We start from the raw sequence: 12,848 nt of genomic DNA on the forward strand, positions 1-12,848 counted from the left end.
CACGTTGCTTCCTCAGGGCCGGTGGAGAACATTGCTTTGTAAGCCTTCTCGGCCAGTTGATGTTAACTTTCTATTCCTATGATGCCAGGAATGTTGCACTGATGACGTCACAATGTTGTGCTGTAGCACATGTAAACGCTTCCGTGGCACCAGTCGGGTGACGTTAATCCCAGGATTCTCTTGTGGCGTGCTGCATATCCTGGTCACGGTAGGGGTGGTTTGTGCCATTGCTCCTCATTACTCTCTGTTGAGTTCCGTTCCAGCAGCTTGTTATGTTAGGTATTTCAAAGCCTAGTTGGACGAGCCAATGACTGTCTCTTGTGGAACTTCCTTGTGTTTACATAATTCCCTCCCTCGTTGGAGGAGCTTCTTAAGGCTCTTGCCGTTGATGTGTATTTTCCCTTCTTTACACTCACTGATTCCCAGGCGTAACTACGGATTGTTGCCTTTATGGGAGTAGGGCTGCAGTGCATTAGTATTTCTGTTCATTGGAGCCTTATTCATACACTGTGATTTCCTTGATTACCGCATGGCTCTAATTGCACTGAAGCAGCCTGCATAGTGTTATACCCCCTTCATTTAGCTGCAAAACTCTGCTACCTTTTATGTGTCCGTGTTCAATCCTCAGATCTACTATCATTTTTGTTACTGTGATCCCATTTAGGATACAGTGGCTGTTGTTTTCCTTCACAGGTGTAACTGTTACAGTATAAGTCCTGAGGTATTCTGTGATTCAGTGGCAAGAAGTGTTGAATCCTTACGCTTGTTTACCTTTGTTTCAGATCTCCCTCCCTGCTGTTCCCTTCCTTCCCTTCCCTCGCCCGATCACCTTTTTGAGTCAGTCATTTCAACTCAGACCAAGGGGCCATCGGGAGATGGACCAATTTGAGCATCGCACCTTTCTGAGGATTCAAGGAACCGACAGTCCCAGGCAGTTGTGTGCACATTGTTTCACCAGCATTACAGGTAAACTCATTGCATGACTGTTATTTTCTTAGGAGCAATGACACTGGCCTTGGACATTGGCTAAAGCAGCATGGCCTCAACAGAAACTTTATCCATTTGTGTAGGAAATGTGTTCCCCACAGTCCAATGTGCCTAATTACTGTCACTGAAGATCTCTTGCCAGTTTGCATGCATCATCTATGGCATAATTGACAAAGATTGTGCATATGGGAGTATGTGTACTCTGGCAACATGCATGCAGTTTATCATGGCTAATGATCCATATTGTGCATGAAGTACATGGTTGTGTATGTATTTTTGCAGCTTGCTACCCACAACGGGCAGGCTACCCCTGATGACGCTGTGTGTCCTGTGCGCAGTTTGGCCTTTTGGTGCCTGATCCTGTGCCCGTCATTTGTGGTGATTGTTCAACCATTTTCGTTCTGTGACCCATGAGTAACCAGACACTCCTTCCTTTCCATACACCTGTTACATTGTGTCTTTCAAACCTCCTTGTCTTTGTGTGCTAGTTTTTGCATGGTGTCTCACCCCTTCCGCCGTCATGTGTTCACTCATTCCTGCTGCTGCCTCCCCTGCGGCACCGCACCACTGAGTGCCCTGATTCTGCAACACACAAGCCTCCCAAATGCTTCTCCCGCCCTCCACCCATTCTTGATGCAGGTAGCAGCTTGTCAGTGCCACTGTTGCACCACCTCCGTGCCAAATGCAGGACCGTCAGCGGCTGCAACGTGCACAGTGCAAGACCCTCTGGTCCTTCCATGATGCAGGTAACACAACAGACTAATGCTCCAGCCACCCTCCAAAAAGTGAACACCAGACAATCATCCACCTGCTATCAGGCAACCCCTAAGCACACCCATTACAGCTTTGCAGGCTGTGTGTGCAACTCCTACTGCCAACACCACGCTGCCCAGCATAACAGACCATGTCCATACAACCAAGTCATGTGCCTCCTACTGTACACCCGCTACATCCCCCAGCACGCCATTGTACTCTGTCACCTCATCAACACAACAGCCCCACACATCGCCTTCATTATAGTAACCTGGTTGAATACATCCTCAGCACACTACATCAACATTGCCATCACAGATGGATACGAGATCACCCGCTGGGACCACACCAACAATCCAGGACGATGAATTGTAATTCTTTCTGAAGTACCCCCTCACATACAACACCAAGGACACACTCAGCTTTGTCAAACATCTGCACTTCATGTTTCACACCAACCCCCTGACCACCCTCAGTCTAACTATCATCTACAGATCTCCAGACCTACACCCACAAATCTGCTAAGCCATCTACAATTATATTAATAGTCATTTATTGAGTGCACATCTAACCCAACGGGGTGTCCCAGCGCTGTAGTGTGCCGAAAATGAGGCAGCACATGGAGGAGCAACTAATCAAGCAGGCTAAATAGCCAGGTGTTAAGGGCTTTGCAAGACCCACATTCAGACAGAATCATACGCAGCGGAAGAGGTAGCTTAGTCCAACATTGGGTGGTTCCGACCTGAAAAGTTTAACCTCCTGATCTAGGTTTTGCAAACCAAGGACTAATGAGCAAGTGCTTGTCATTGGAACGTACAGATCATGATTGACAATAGGGACGGACTCTCCTCCTAAGGTAGACCGGACCACGGCTTTGTCCTGCCATGAAGGCGACTGTAAGCGCATTGAAATCTATAAGCATGGGCGAATTTTGCAAATCTGGCGTTGGCGAATTTGCGTATTTGCGAACTCGCAATCCGCGAATTCTCACGACTTTGCGGATTTTTAATTTTTTTTTGTGTTCGCAAGGGTTTCTGCCAGTTCGCGATGATTTTGTACCAGTTTGCAATTGCGAACTTACTTGTCGGCTCGCAACGGTCGCGACTATGGTGTTTCTACGTCTAGCTCATCATCACAGGTTCCCAGCACCCTCTGTCTCACCACTGCCACCCTTTGTTTCACCCATGCCACCCTCTGGTACATCAATGCCACCCTCTGGTTCATCACTGTAGATTATGGGGGGAAAAGAAAGCACACTGCCCTGCTTCAACTGACATGAATTAATTTGGGGTTGATTTATTAATGTGTCACTGTTTTAAAATTCCAGTCTGGCACCTGCTTCCTTATCTGTAATTTGCTTTCTGTTGCAGTGCGATTTTTTTCCAGGACTTTTGTGGCCTACTTGTAGCTATTCTAGGAGCCTGCTGTGAGGGTCAGAGCAGGGTCATAGAATTGTTGCAACTAGCAATTGAACTCTGGAGGGGCCCCAGTCAGGAAGCACTACAGGGAATGGTTACTAATGATGAGTTTGAACTTTTGCACCTGCTGAGTGCTTTCAGTTTTGCAAAACTCATTTTTCTGCAGAACAGCAACTGTAATGCCCCAAACAAACATAGGCAACTGAACTCTGGAGGGGCCCCTCAGGAGGTACTACAGGGAATGGTTACTAATGATGAGTGAACTTTTGCACCTGCTGAGTGCTTTCAGTTTTGCAAAACTCTTTTTTCTGCAGAACAGCAACTGTAATGCCCCAAACAAACTTACTTGTGAAAGTTGATTTCTAATCCAAAAGTGATCCAAAGAAAGTCAAAAGGCCTCAAATCCAAAAAAGTGCAGGCAAATCTCAACCTGAGGAGTTATTCTGATAAAAATCATCATTTTCAGAAGGTCTATGCTCTTGCTAGTGGATTTCTTGTGCAGAATTGCAAATTTTGTAATTTTGCGAGTGCGAGATTGTTGCTGCCCGCCGCACCTACATGTTTGCAATTGCTAACTCTCGCGATGCGTCGCCAAACTCCCGCGGGATCCCGCAGCAAGATACAAAATGGCGCAGCACTCGCAAAATATCGAGAAAAACAACTTGGCAAACGCTGAATGACTGTAAGTGAACACCGCACGCCGCAATATTGTATCACCAAGAAAAAAAATCAGCGGTGTGCGAATTTGCGGATTTTCGGTAAATTCGCGAGAGTTCGCGGATTGCAAATTTACCGAAAATCCGCAAAATCTGCGAGCGGAACGGATTTTCTGCCCATGCTTAGAAATCTATTCGTGTAGCCATGGGCAGCCAATGGAGTAGTCTAAGATAAGGGGAGATATGTTGTCAAAGTGAGACTCCACATAACAGGCGGGCAGCAGCGTTTTGGACCGTCTGCAGTATACGAGCAAGCCTAATGTGAAACCCACATATGAGCCTTTTGCTTAGTCTAAATGGGAGGTAATCATTGCGTGTACCACCATTTTCCGGGTTACATTGCACAGATAGTTAATACATCTATTGATGATTTTACTCTTGCCAAAAACAAGTGGCACACGCCTCTTGTACCTGTGTGGCAAGGGATAGCTGATTGTCCCATCTAACTCGAAGATTCCTGTCCAAGTCCTTGTGTGCCGGAGCAATGGCCAGTTCCTCTGGCCACCACAGATTTGAAGAGAGTGGAGAAGGTTGGTTAAGAAAAATAGGATCTAGGTGTTATCTGGATTAAGTTTCTAGTAATTGTGGTCCATCCAGGCCGCAATAATTTTGAGACAATTTTCGAGTGGGTCAAAATTTGCCGCACACACAGCATTTAAGGTGAATGGAAGCTGAAGATCATCAGCAAATGATATGATTTTGACTTCAGACATGGCAATTAATTCAGCCAGCGGAGTTAGGTAAATATTAAAAGGCAGGGGGCTCAGAGCAGAGCCCTGCGGCATGCCCCACTTCAGTGGTTTGACTGGGGAGATGAATGGATAGGCCCGGACCTGCTGTGTGCGGTCAGATAGTAAGGACGATATCTAGTTCAGCACTGAGCCCCCCACGCCAATGGTCTTAAGGTGGATCAGAAGAATGGGATGGTTGATGGTGTCAAATGCTGTAGACAAGTCTAACAGCACCAACACCGCCTTGGAACCTCTGTCGACCGCCCAGCATATAGAGTCTGCCATTTCAATGAGGGCCGACTCCGTACTATAGCCGGGATGGAAGCTGGATTGAGAGTCGTGAAGGAGGCTAGTATCTTCAACAAAGGCCATAAGTTGCTGCCAGGATAATTTCACTGAAATCTTGGCAAGAGCTGATAAAAGAGAGTTAGGTCTATGATTGCAAGGAGAATCAGGATCTGCCTTGGCTTTCCTTAAGATGGGCAGGAGGAACATGTGTTTCCATGCATCCGGATTAGAGTCCAATCTGAGGGGAAGGTTCTAGATGGCATTTAAATGGTGATTGTGAATCTTAGCAAGGATGTTGTATTGCTTGGCGGGCAAGAGGTCAGTAGGGGAACTGGATTTACACATCGGCAATTCAAGCAGAGAGGCTTCCAATGAAATTGTGGCTGATTCTGAGAACACAGAGCTGGGAAACTGCTTTACTGATTGGTCCTCAGATATTGGACAACTACATCACCGCACAGGCCCTCACCTACACAGACTACATGGGTCAGGGGGACAGCAACTCCTGGATGGAGGACAACCAAACCACCATCCTGCATTGGAACATCAACATTTGCATGCAATTGTCAAAAAACTACACACTGCATCACACTCCGCTACAAATCCACCGAAAAAGCTTGACCTGACTCAACACAAATGAGCTGTGTGGCACCCTCATCCAGGACACTCCAACCAATGACACCACCACACCGGATCAGCAACTGATCCAACACTCTTGTCACATTGGCAGACTTTCATGTGAAGAACAACAACAGTTAAGCCACCAAGGAGAAGGCAGACCTACTGGACTCCTACAGGTCTAGCCGGACTCATGTGCAAACCTTGTAAAACAAACAACCATCAGTTACCTTTCAGCCCTGAAATCAACAACACACAGACAACACCATATCTTCAGCATGGACAAGAGGACAACCTTCAGGTATGGCCTAGGCACCAACACACACAACATGAATGACCTCATCGGCATTGTGAGTGAACTATCTAACTCCAGCTCTCCATCCAAAAGACATCCCACCTTTGCAATGCCAAAAGGATCCCTTGCAACTTACTACCACTTCAAGCTCATGGACGTACACGACAGCCTTGCCACACAGAGGCAGACAGCGCTATTTTTGCACAGGACATACCCCTCCCCTCAGGTCCTGGACTCCCGTCAGCAGCAAAGACACCACCCGGCTCATGTACACCATCCACTCCGGCTCTCCATCAGGACCCTTCCCACAAAACATCTCAATCACAGCATACACCATCCTTGAAGCCCACCTCTGGCACGGCATGAATGCCTCCTTTGTTTATGCCACTTTCCATTGGAGCTGGAGACAGCAGTACCGCAGGATGTCCTGGAACATCACCCTACTTGCCTACCTGGCAAATGTCATCAAGAAGACAGTCAACGAGCAACTGACCATCTCCCTCCAAGCAAACCTCTCCAGGCAACCCGCACCAGACCATCTTCCACAGTAATCACCCCACTGCAACAGCCCTCATTGCCACCACCAATGACATCTTGGACCCTGCTCAACAATGGTGAGAACAGCACCCTCACCCCATCGACCTCTCAACGGCATTATACACCATGTGCTACCACACTGTCAGATCACACATCTCCAACACTGGCATCCAGAGGAAGGGCCAGGATAAAATCGCCAAGTACCTCCCCAGCAAAGGCCAGGAAGTCCGCAACACCCCTTCTGCATGTAGTACACTGTGGTCATCTGGCCCATGCCCTAGGCCTCATCTGTCAGTGTGACAATCTATAAAGTCTTCATGACCCCCTCTCCAACATCACATGCGCACACGACCTCATCATCATGTCCTGTGCCATTGACACTCAGCTGCTCCTCACCCTCACCAAAGACCCAGCCACTCCCAGATGCAACCTTCAAGAAGGCATGAGGTGCGTTGACAAATGGATGAACATCAGCCACATGAGGCTGGACTTGGACAAGACTGAGCTCATCATCTGAGGAATGGCTCCTTACGGCTGGGACAACTCCTTGTGTCACACTGGCCTGGGCAACGCACAATCACACAGTGGCCACACACACAAGCAAGTGCTCATCGTACACTCCTCACTCACAATAACCATGCAACTCAACACCATCTCCACCTCATGCTGCCAGTCCCTCCACATGCTGCAAATGATCCAATCCTAGTCAAGACAGACAGTCACCCTGGTCCACGACACCAGCCTGCTAAACTACAGCAACGCCCTCTATGCAGGAACAACAGCCAGACTCCAGGAGGACTTGTGCACATCCAGGGTGCTTCCGCACACCTCATCCTCAACATCCCCTGCCACAGCCACATGACCGTCCACCTGAGATACCTACAATAGTCTCACTGTCAACTGCAGGATCACCTTCATACTCCTCAGGCACACTCAGGAGGCACTCCACAACCCCAGCCCCAAAGTCATACATGGACGTCTCCCATCCGACACCCCATTGCCCCAACTCAGTCCAGCCAACCATGCCCAAAACTGTCTGTCCGAGCAGTATGGCAAGCCCCCCCACTCAGCAGATTGAAACCATCACAGGTTAGTATTGTGCTCCATGTATGTATTTGATGATACATTGTGACCTATGTGTGTCCTCGACCGGACTCAGATCCCAGTGTATGGATGGCTTGAGTTTGTTCCACACTCTGGCATACTTTGACATATCCCCACACGTATGTTGTTGACTCAGGGAAAAACACTGCAACATCAATTTCACTTGTGTTTGTTTAGTTTATTTTACTATCTTGTGGGGGAAACGTGAATAAGTGCTAGGTGCTGTACAAAAATGCCGGGAATCCAAAGTTTACAAAGGGAGATGTGATGCCTTGCAGTTTGAGTCAACAGAGTCCAGACCACAGTGCTTGGCATCATTGTTCAGACTGCAACCAGCAAGTCCATGTGGGAGAGTAGGACAGTCAATAAGGTGATGCTGTTGCACAAAAAGGGTAGATGCCAGACCAGGTGAGCTGGGAGATGGGCAGGGCCCACTGCCTCTCACTGCATTTTCCGTGGATGACCCACCTTCCTTGGGGACCCTCATATACAGGCCTTGACAATGCATGGGACGCTTCGTCGGACGATTCCTCCTCCTCCTCCCTCCCTGTGCTGTTGGCGGTCTTCGCCTCAATGTTTCTTGGCTGTTGACACAGGGAGGGTGCTCCATGTTGTCAGCAATCCGACTGAGTGAATGGCTTATGTCCTTTTGCACCACCAGGAGCTCAGCCAGTCCTGCCTCCACCCGTCCTTGGTGTTTTGTTGACTGGTGTGTTGCCCGGACTGCTGGTTTTTTTATTTCAGGGAGGGCCCCCACTACCTGGCTGAACTCCCTAGTGTCCCGCCGGTATGCTTCCATGATGCTGTGCAGTTCAGACATACCGGGCCCTGCATCTGGCTGGTCAGGTTCTCGTCTCCGCCTTGTGCCACTCCCACCACCCCGGCCCACACAAGCCTGGCCCGCCGTTGTGGGCACATCGGGTCAACAGGACCCCTGAGGGATGGCAGTGGTGGTGTTGGCTGCCACCTCCTAGGTACCCAGTGAACCTTGCCCCTCATTGTCAGACTGGCTCAGTTGTTGAGTGTGGGCAGGGCTCCGAGCTGTCTGCTGAGATGTGGCAGGAATGGATGTGGTGGTTGGCGCAGATGTTCCTGATCCAGGTGTTGCACGGGTTTGGGCACCAGAGGTGCCAGTTTGGTCGGGGTCATCCATAGAGTGGTGCGATTCCTCTCCCCCATTGTTGTGGGGAGATTCTGCACGTTGCCCTGTGGGTGTGAGAGACAGACAATGTTAATGCCATTTAATGCAACATCCATTTTTCATATACATTGTCATTGGCACTGTTCCACCTGGTAGTTGTCTATGCTTCGAATTGTTCTCAATGTTTACTTGTGGATGGGTATGTTGTGGGGTCAGATTGATTTGTGCTCCAGAGTCATTGACATGCGAGGGACTATTTACAATGATTTGCACAGCCATGCATATCAAAAGGACTTTGCCAGTCATTGTGCACCACAGCTATGCCAGGATGGATGCAACACATTTACAATGCGGATCAGCATGGTGGAAAAACAGCACAGCTGTGTCACGCATTAGTGCAGTAGGAGTGGCAGATTGCTGGATTTGAGACGCCGGCGCAATGCAGCACCACAAATACTCTGTGGCACCATATGTGCACAATGCAGCGTCAATCCTTACGCCTGCTTCAAGCATGCACAGGGTTTTGAGGCAGCATGTGCATGAAAGTAACTGAGTGAAATTTTTAAGATTTCAGTCAGCCACTTTTGGGAGGTGTTGCTGCGCCGTGACGGCCACCCACCACCCCCAGGCCCAGAATACCTACTCTGGCCCAGGGCTTTAGAACGTGGCACATCTCCCAGATGCATCACCTTGTAAATACCCAGAACCATGGCACAACTTTTGTGAGTCTGCTGCTTAACAAAGGTGAAGCAACGGCGTCGTGAAAGAAGCCCAAGGGACTTGTGAATCTGCACCATGCATTTTTTGCTTGGATGCTTCATTAGATCTGTTTTTGTTTTGTTGTCTTACATGACGATTGTGACAGTGGGGCACTCCATTTCCTGTCCTAGGAGGCTATGTTTACGTAAGCGGTGTGTGTGACAGGCCGTGCTGGTAGTTGGAGCCTGATTAAGAACTGGGCCTCCCTCGGGGTGTGGTTGTCCACCCATGGAGCATGCTGCCATGACAGTGGTTGTGAGTTCCTGAACAAGATATCTGACCTTGGTGTCCTGGTGTTTGTGTTTGCACTGGTCACAAGAGGACCTTGTGCTGCCTACACCAGGGCCCAGTGTCAGCTATCTTGTCAGTACATTCCCACTCCATGTGCATTGAGCATGGTGCATTGGTGTGTACCTGGGCCATATGGGATGAGTGCAATTGGGCATGGGCATCCTCAGAATTTTTTTAGGAGTGCCCAAATTTTTAGCTTCATCACCATGCCTTGCACCCTTCTCACACTCCCCCTTGCACCCTCCTCCCCTCTTCCTTGCTCCCTCCTCCCGTCTGCCTTGCACCCTTTTCACCCTCCCCCTTGCACCCTTCGGGCCCTCTGCCTTGCAACCTCCTTCCCTGTGCCTTGCACCCTTCTCGCCCTCTGCCTTGCACCCTTCTTGCCCTCCCCCTTGCACCCTTACTGCCCTCTGCCTTGCACCCTTCTCACCCTCCCCCTTGCACCCTCCTCCCCTCTGGCTTGCTCCCTCCTCCCCTCTGCCTTGTTTCCTCCTCCCCTCTGCCTTGTTCCCTCCTCCCCTCTGCCTTGCACACTTCTTGCCCTCCCCCTTGCACCCTTCTCACCCTCTGCCTTGCACCCTTCTCAACCTCCCACTTGCACCCTTCGGGCCCTCTGCCTTGCAACCTCCTCCCCTCTGCATTGCACCCTTCCCTCCCTCTGCCTTGCACCCATCTCTCCCTCTGCCTTGCACCCTTCTTTCCCTCCCCCTTGCACCCTTATCGCCCTCTGCCTTGCACCCTTCTCAACCTCCCCCTTGCACCCTCCTCCCCTCTGCTGCCACCTGGGACAATGGCACCATTTCAAAAGCATGATGGGCTAGAGCCGGCCTGACTTGGCCCACACCAGACACACTGGCGATCCAGCGGGGGCAAGAGCCACACTTGCCCCCCCGCAGACGCCCATGCAATTGGGTCTTATTTGGAGTCCCACGATGCATTTTGTGACAGCCACCCTCCCAGGATACCGGATGTCCATTCTTGGGTCTGTGCTTCCTGTTGCATGGGACATAGCATGGCCTTGGTTTGTCAATGGGGCATACACATGTTAGTGGCATTGGCATTGTTTTTGCCTGTAGTTATGGGCAGCGGGCGCTTAGCGCTTGTTGCGGGCATTTGTTGTACTTGGAGTGTAGATGCCATTACCCCCATTTTACTTGAGTTGTTTGTATACTAACCAGTCTCTGACTCCTTCAATGCCATGTTTTCCCACCGGTGGTAGCAGGGCCATGACCTTCTCCTCCCAGGGATGGTACTGTACTGGTCTGCGGGGACCACCACCTCCAGTGAGCTGGCTCTGGGCGTAGTCCTCGTCCATCTTCCGCTTCACCATCCTTCGCAGATCGTACCACCTGGCCTGGCAATCCTTCCTGGTGAGTCTGATGGGTGCAACAGCATTCACCCTATTGACGATCTTCTCCCACAGTTGTGTTTTCTCGGCTATGCTGGTCCATCTGACCAATGCGCCAAACACCTGTGGCTCAACTTTGATGACTTCATCTACAAGGATTTCTATCTCCTTCTTTGTGAACTTTGGATTCTTTTGTGCGGACATGGTGTGGGGTGATTGTGATTGGTGGGGTGACGGTGTGTATGGATCTGGGTGTGGGTCTGAATGTGAATGGGAGTATGTGTGAAGGTGGATGTGTGCAGTTGTTGGTGTGTTGTCAGTCTCTGTAGCTAAATGGGTATGTTGCAAAGGATCATGGTTTGTGAGTGTGGGCCCTTTTTATTGGTCCATTTGTGGGTGGTGCTTAGTTTGAAATGTTGGTGGGTCTGTTATAAGGGGAGGGTCTGAGTTAGGCCCTCTGTTTGCCTGTTTGGATCTGGCCAGGACATTTTTTTCCTATGGTTTGTGCACATGAGACATGTTTTGTGGTGTCGTGCAAGTCGTTTGCACCCTCCTTGTTCTGTTTTTAGGGGTTTGCGTGCGCTTCGTTTAGGGTGGGTACGTGTCGTATTTGATTTTGTGGCTCGCTCATACGCAATGTTTTTACGCTGTTCGCGTGCGCTTCGTTAAGGGGGTTCATTTCGTATTTGATTTTGTGGCTCGCTCATTCACGACGTTTTAAGTGGGTTCGCGTGCGCTACGTTAAGGGGGGGTTTGTTTCATATTTGATTTTGTGGCTCGCTCATACGCAACGTTTTTACGGGGTTCGCGTGCGCTTCGTTAAGGGGGTTCGTTTTGTATTTGATTTTGTGGCTCACTCATACGCGACATTTTTAGTGGGTTCGCGAGTGCTACGTTAAGGGGGGGTTCGTTTCGTATTTGATTTTGTGGCTCGCTCATACGCAACGGTTTTACGGGGTTCGCCTGCGCTTCGTTAAGGGTGGGTTTGTTTCGTATTTGATTTCGTGGATCACTCATACCTAATCTTTTCCGTACAAATCGCCGTTCATACGCGACAACGTTTTCCCGTATGAATCGCGTTCTCGGTCCCCGGTCTGGATCGTACTTGTCGGGTCATACAGCATATTTACGAATCGTACGGTTCACTTTCCGAGTCAGTATCATACGGATTTTCACTTGTTTTTCATATGGTTCGCAAAGATTCGGATGGATTTTTTACCAACGGATCGTACTACGCGATTCGGACGGATTTGTACGATTCATACAGAAACGGCTACGAATACGAATCGTCATATGAAATCCTTTACGGAATCGACCCCTATAAGTTATATAATCGAAAAAATTGCAAATAAAATGTGTTATTTCTTTTTACTACCTTAACCTTACTATTACTTCAAAAGTTTTTGAAAATTATTCTTTTTAGAATTAATATATATAGTAGAAAATGTAAAAATAGTAAAATACGTAATAAATACATTTATTTAGAACATATATAAAATTTGCTTTCAATAATAATCATAAAACATATTATAACATTATATTTATAAATTAATAAATTAAATATTACTTACAATATCATTTAAATTAAACATAAAACACTTTAGGGTCGATTCTGATCCTGGAAAAAGCGCTCCGATTAGCCGTATGGAGCGTTTTTCCCGTACGAATCGTACCCTGCAACGTCCCCCATACGTACGATGAAGTACGATTCGTACCAGGAGCTGGACTCCGTACGAATCATACAGAGACCGTACGAATCAAATCCCCATACAAGGCAAAATCGGAACCCGTTGTATGCGACTTCTGTACAGTTCGCGGCTAGTTCATACGACCCGGCAAGTATGATTCATATCGGGTTCGCA

Source organism: Lissotriton vulgaris, chromosome 4_1, assembly GCF_964263255.1.
Source record: "Lissotriton vulgaris chromosome 4_1, aLisVul1.2, whole genome shotgun sequence".
Lineage (NCBI taxonomy): Eukaryota > Metazoa > Chordata > Amphibia > Caudata > Salamandridae > Lissotriton > Lissotriton vulgaris.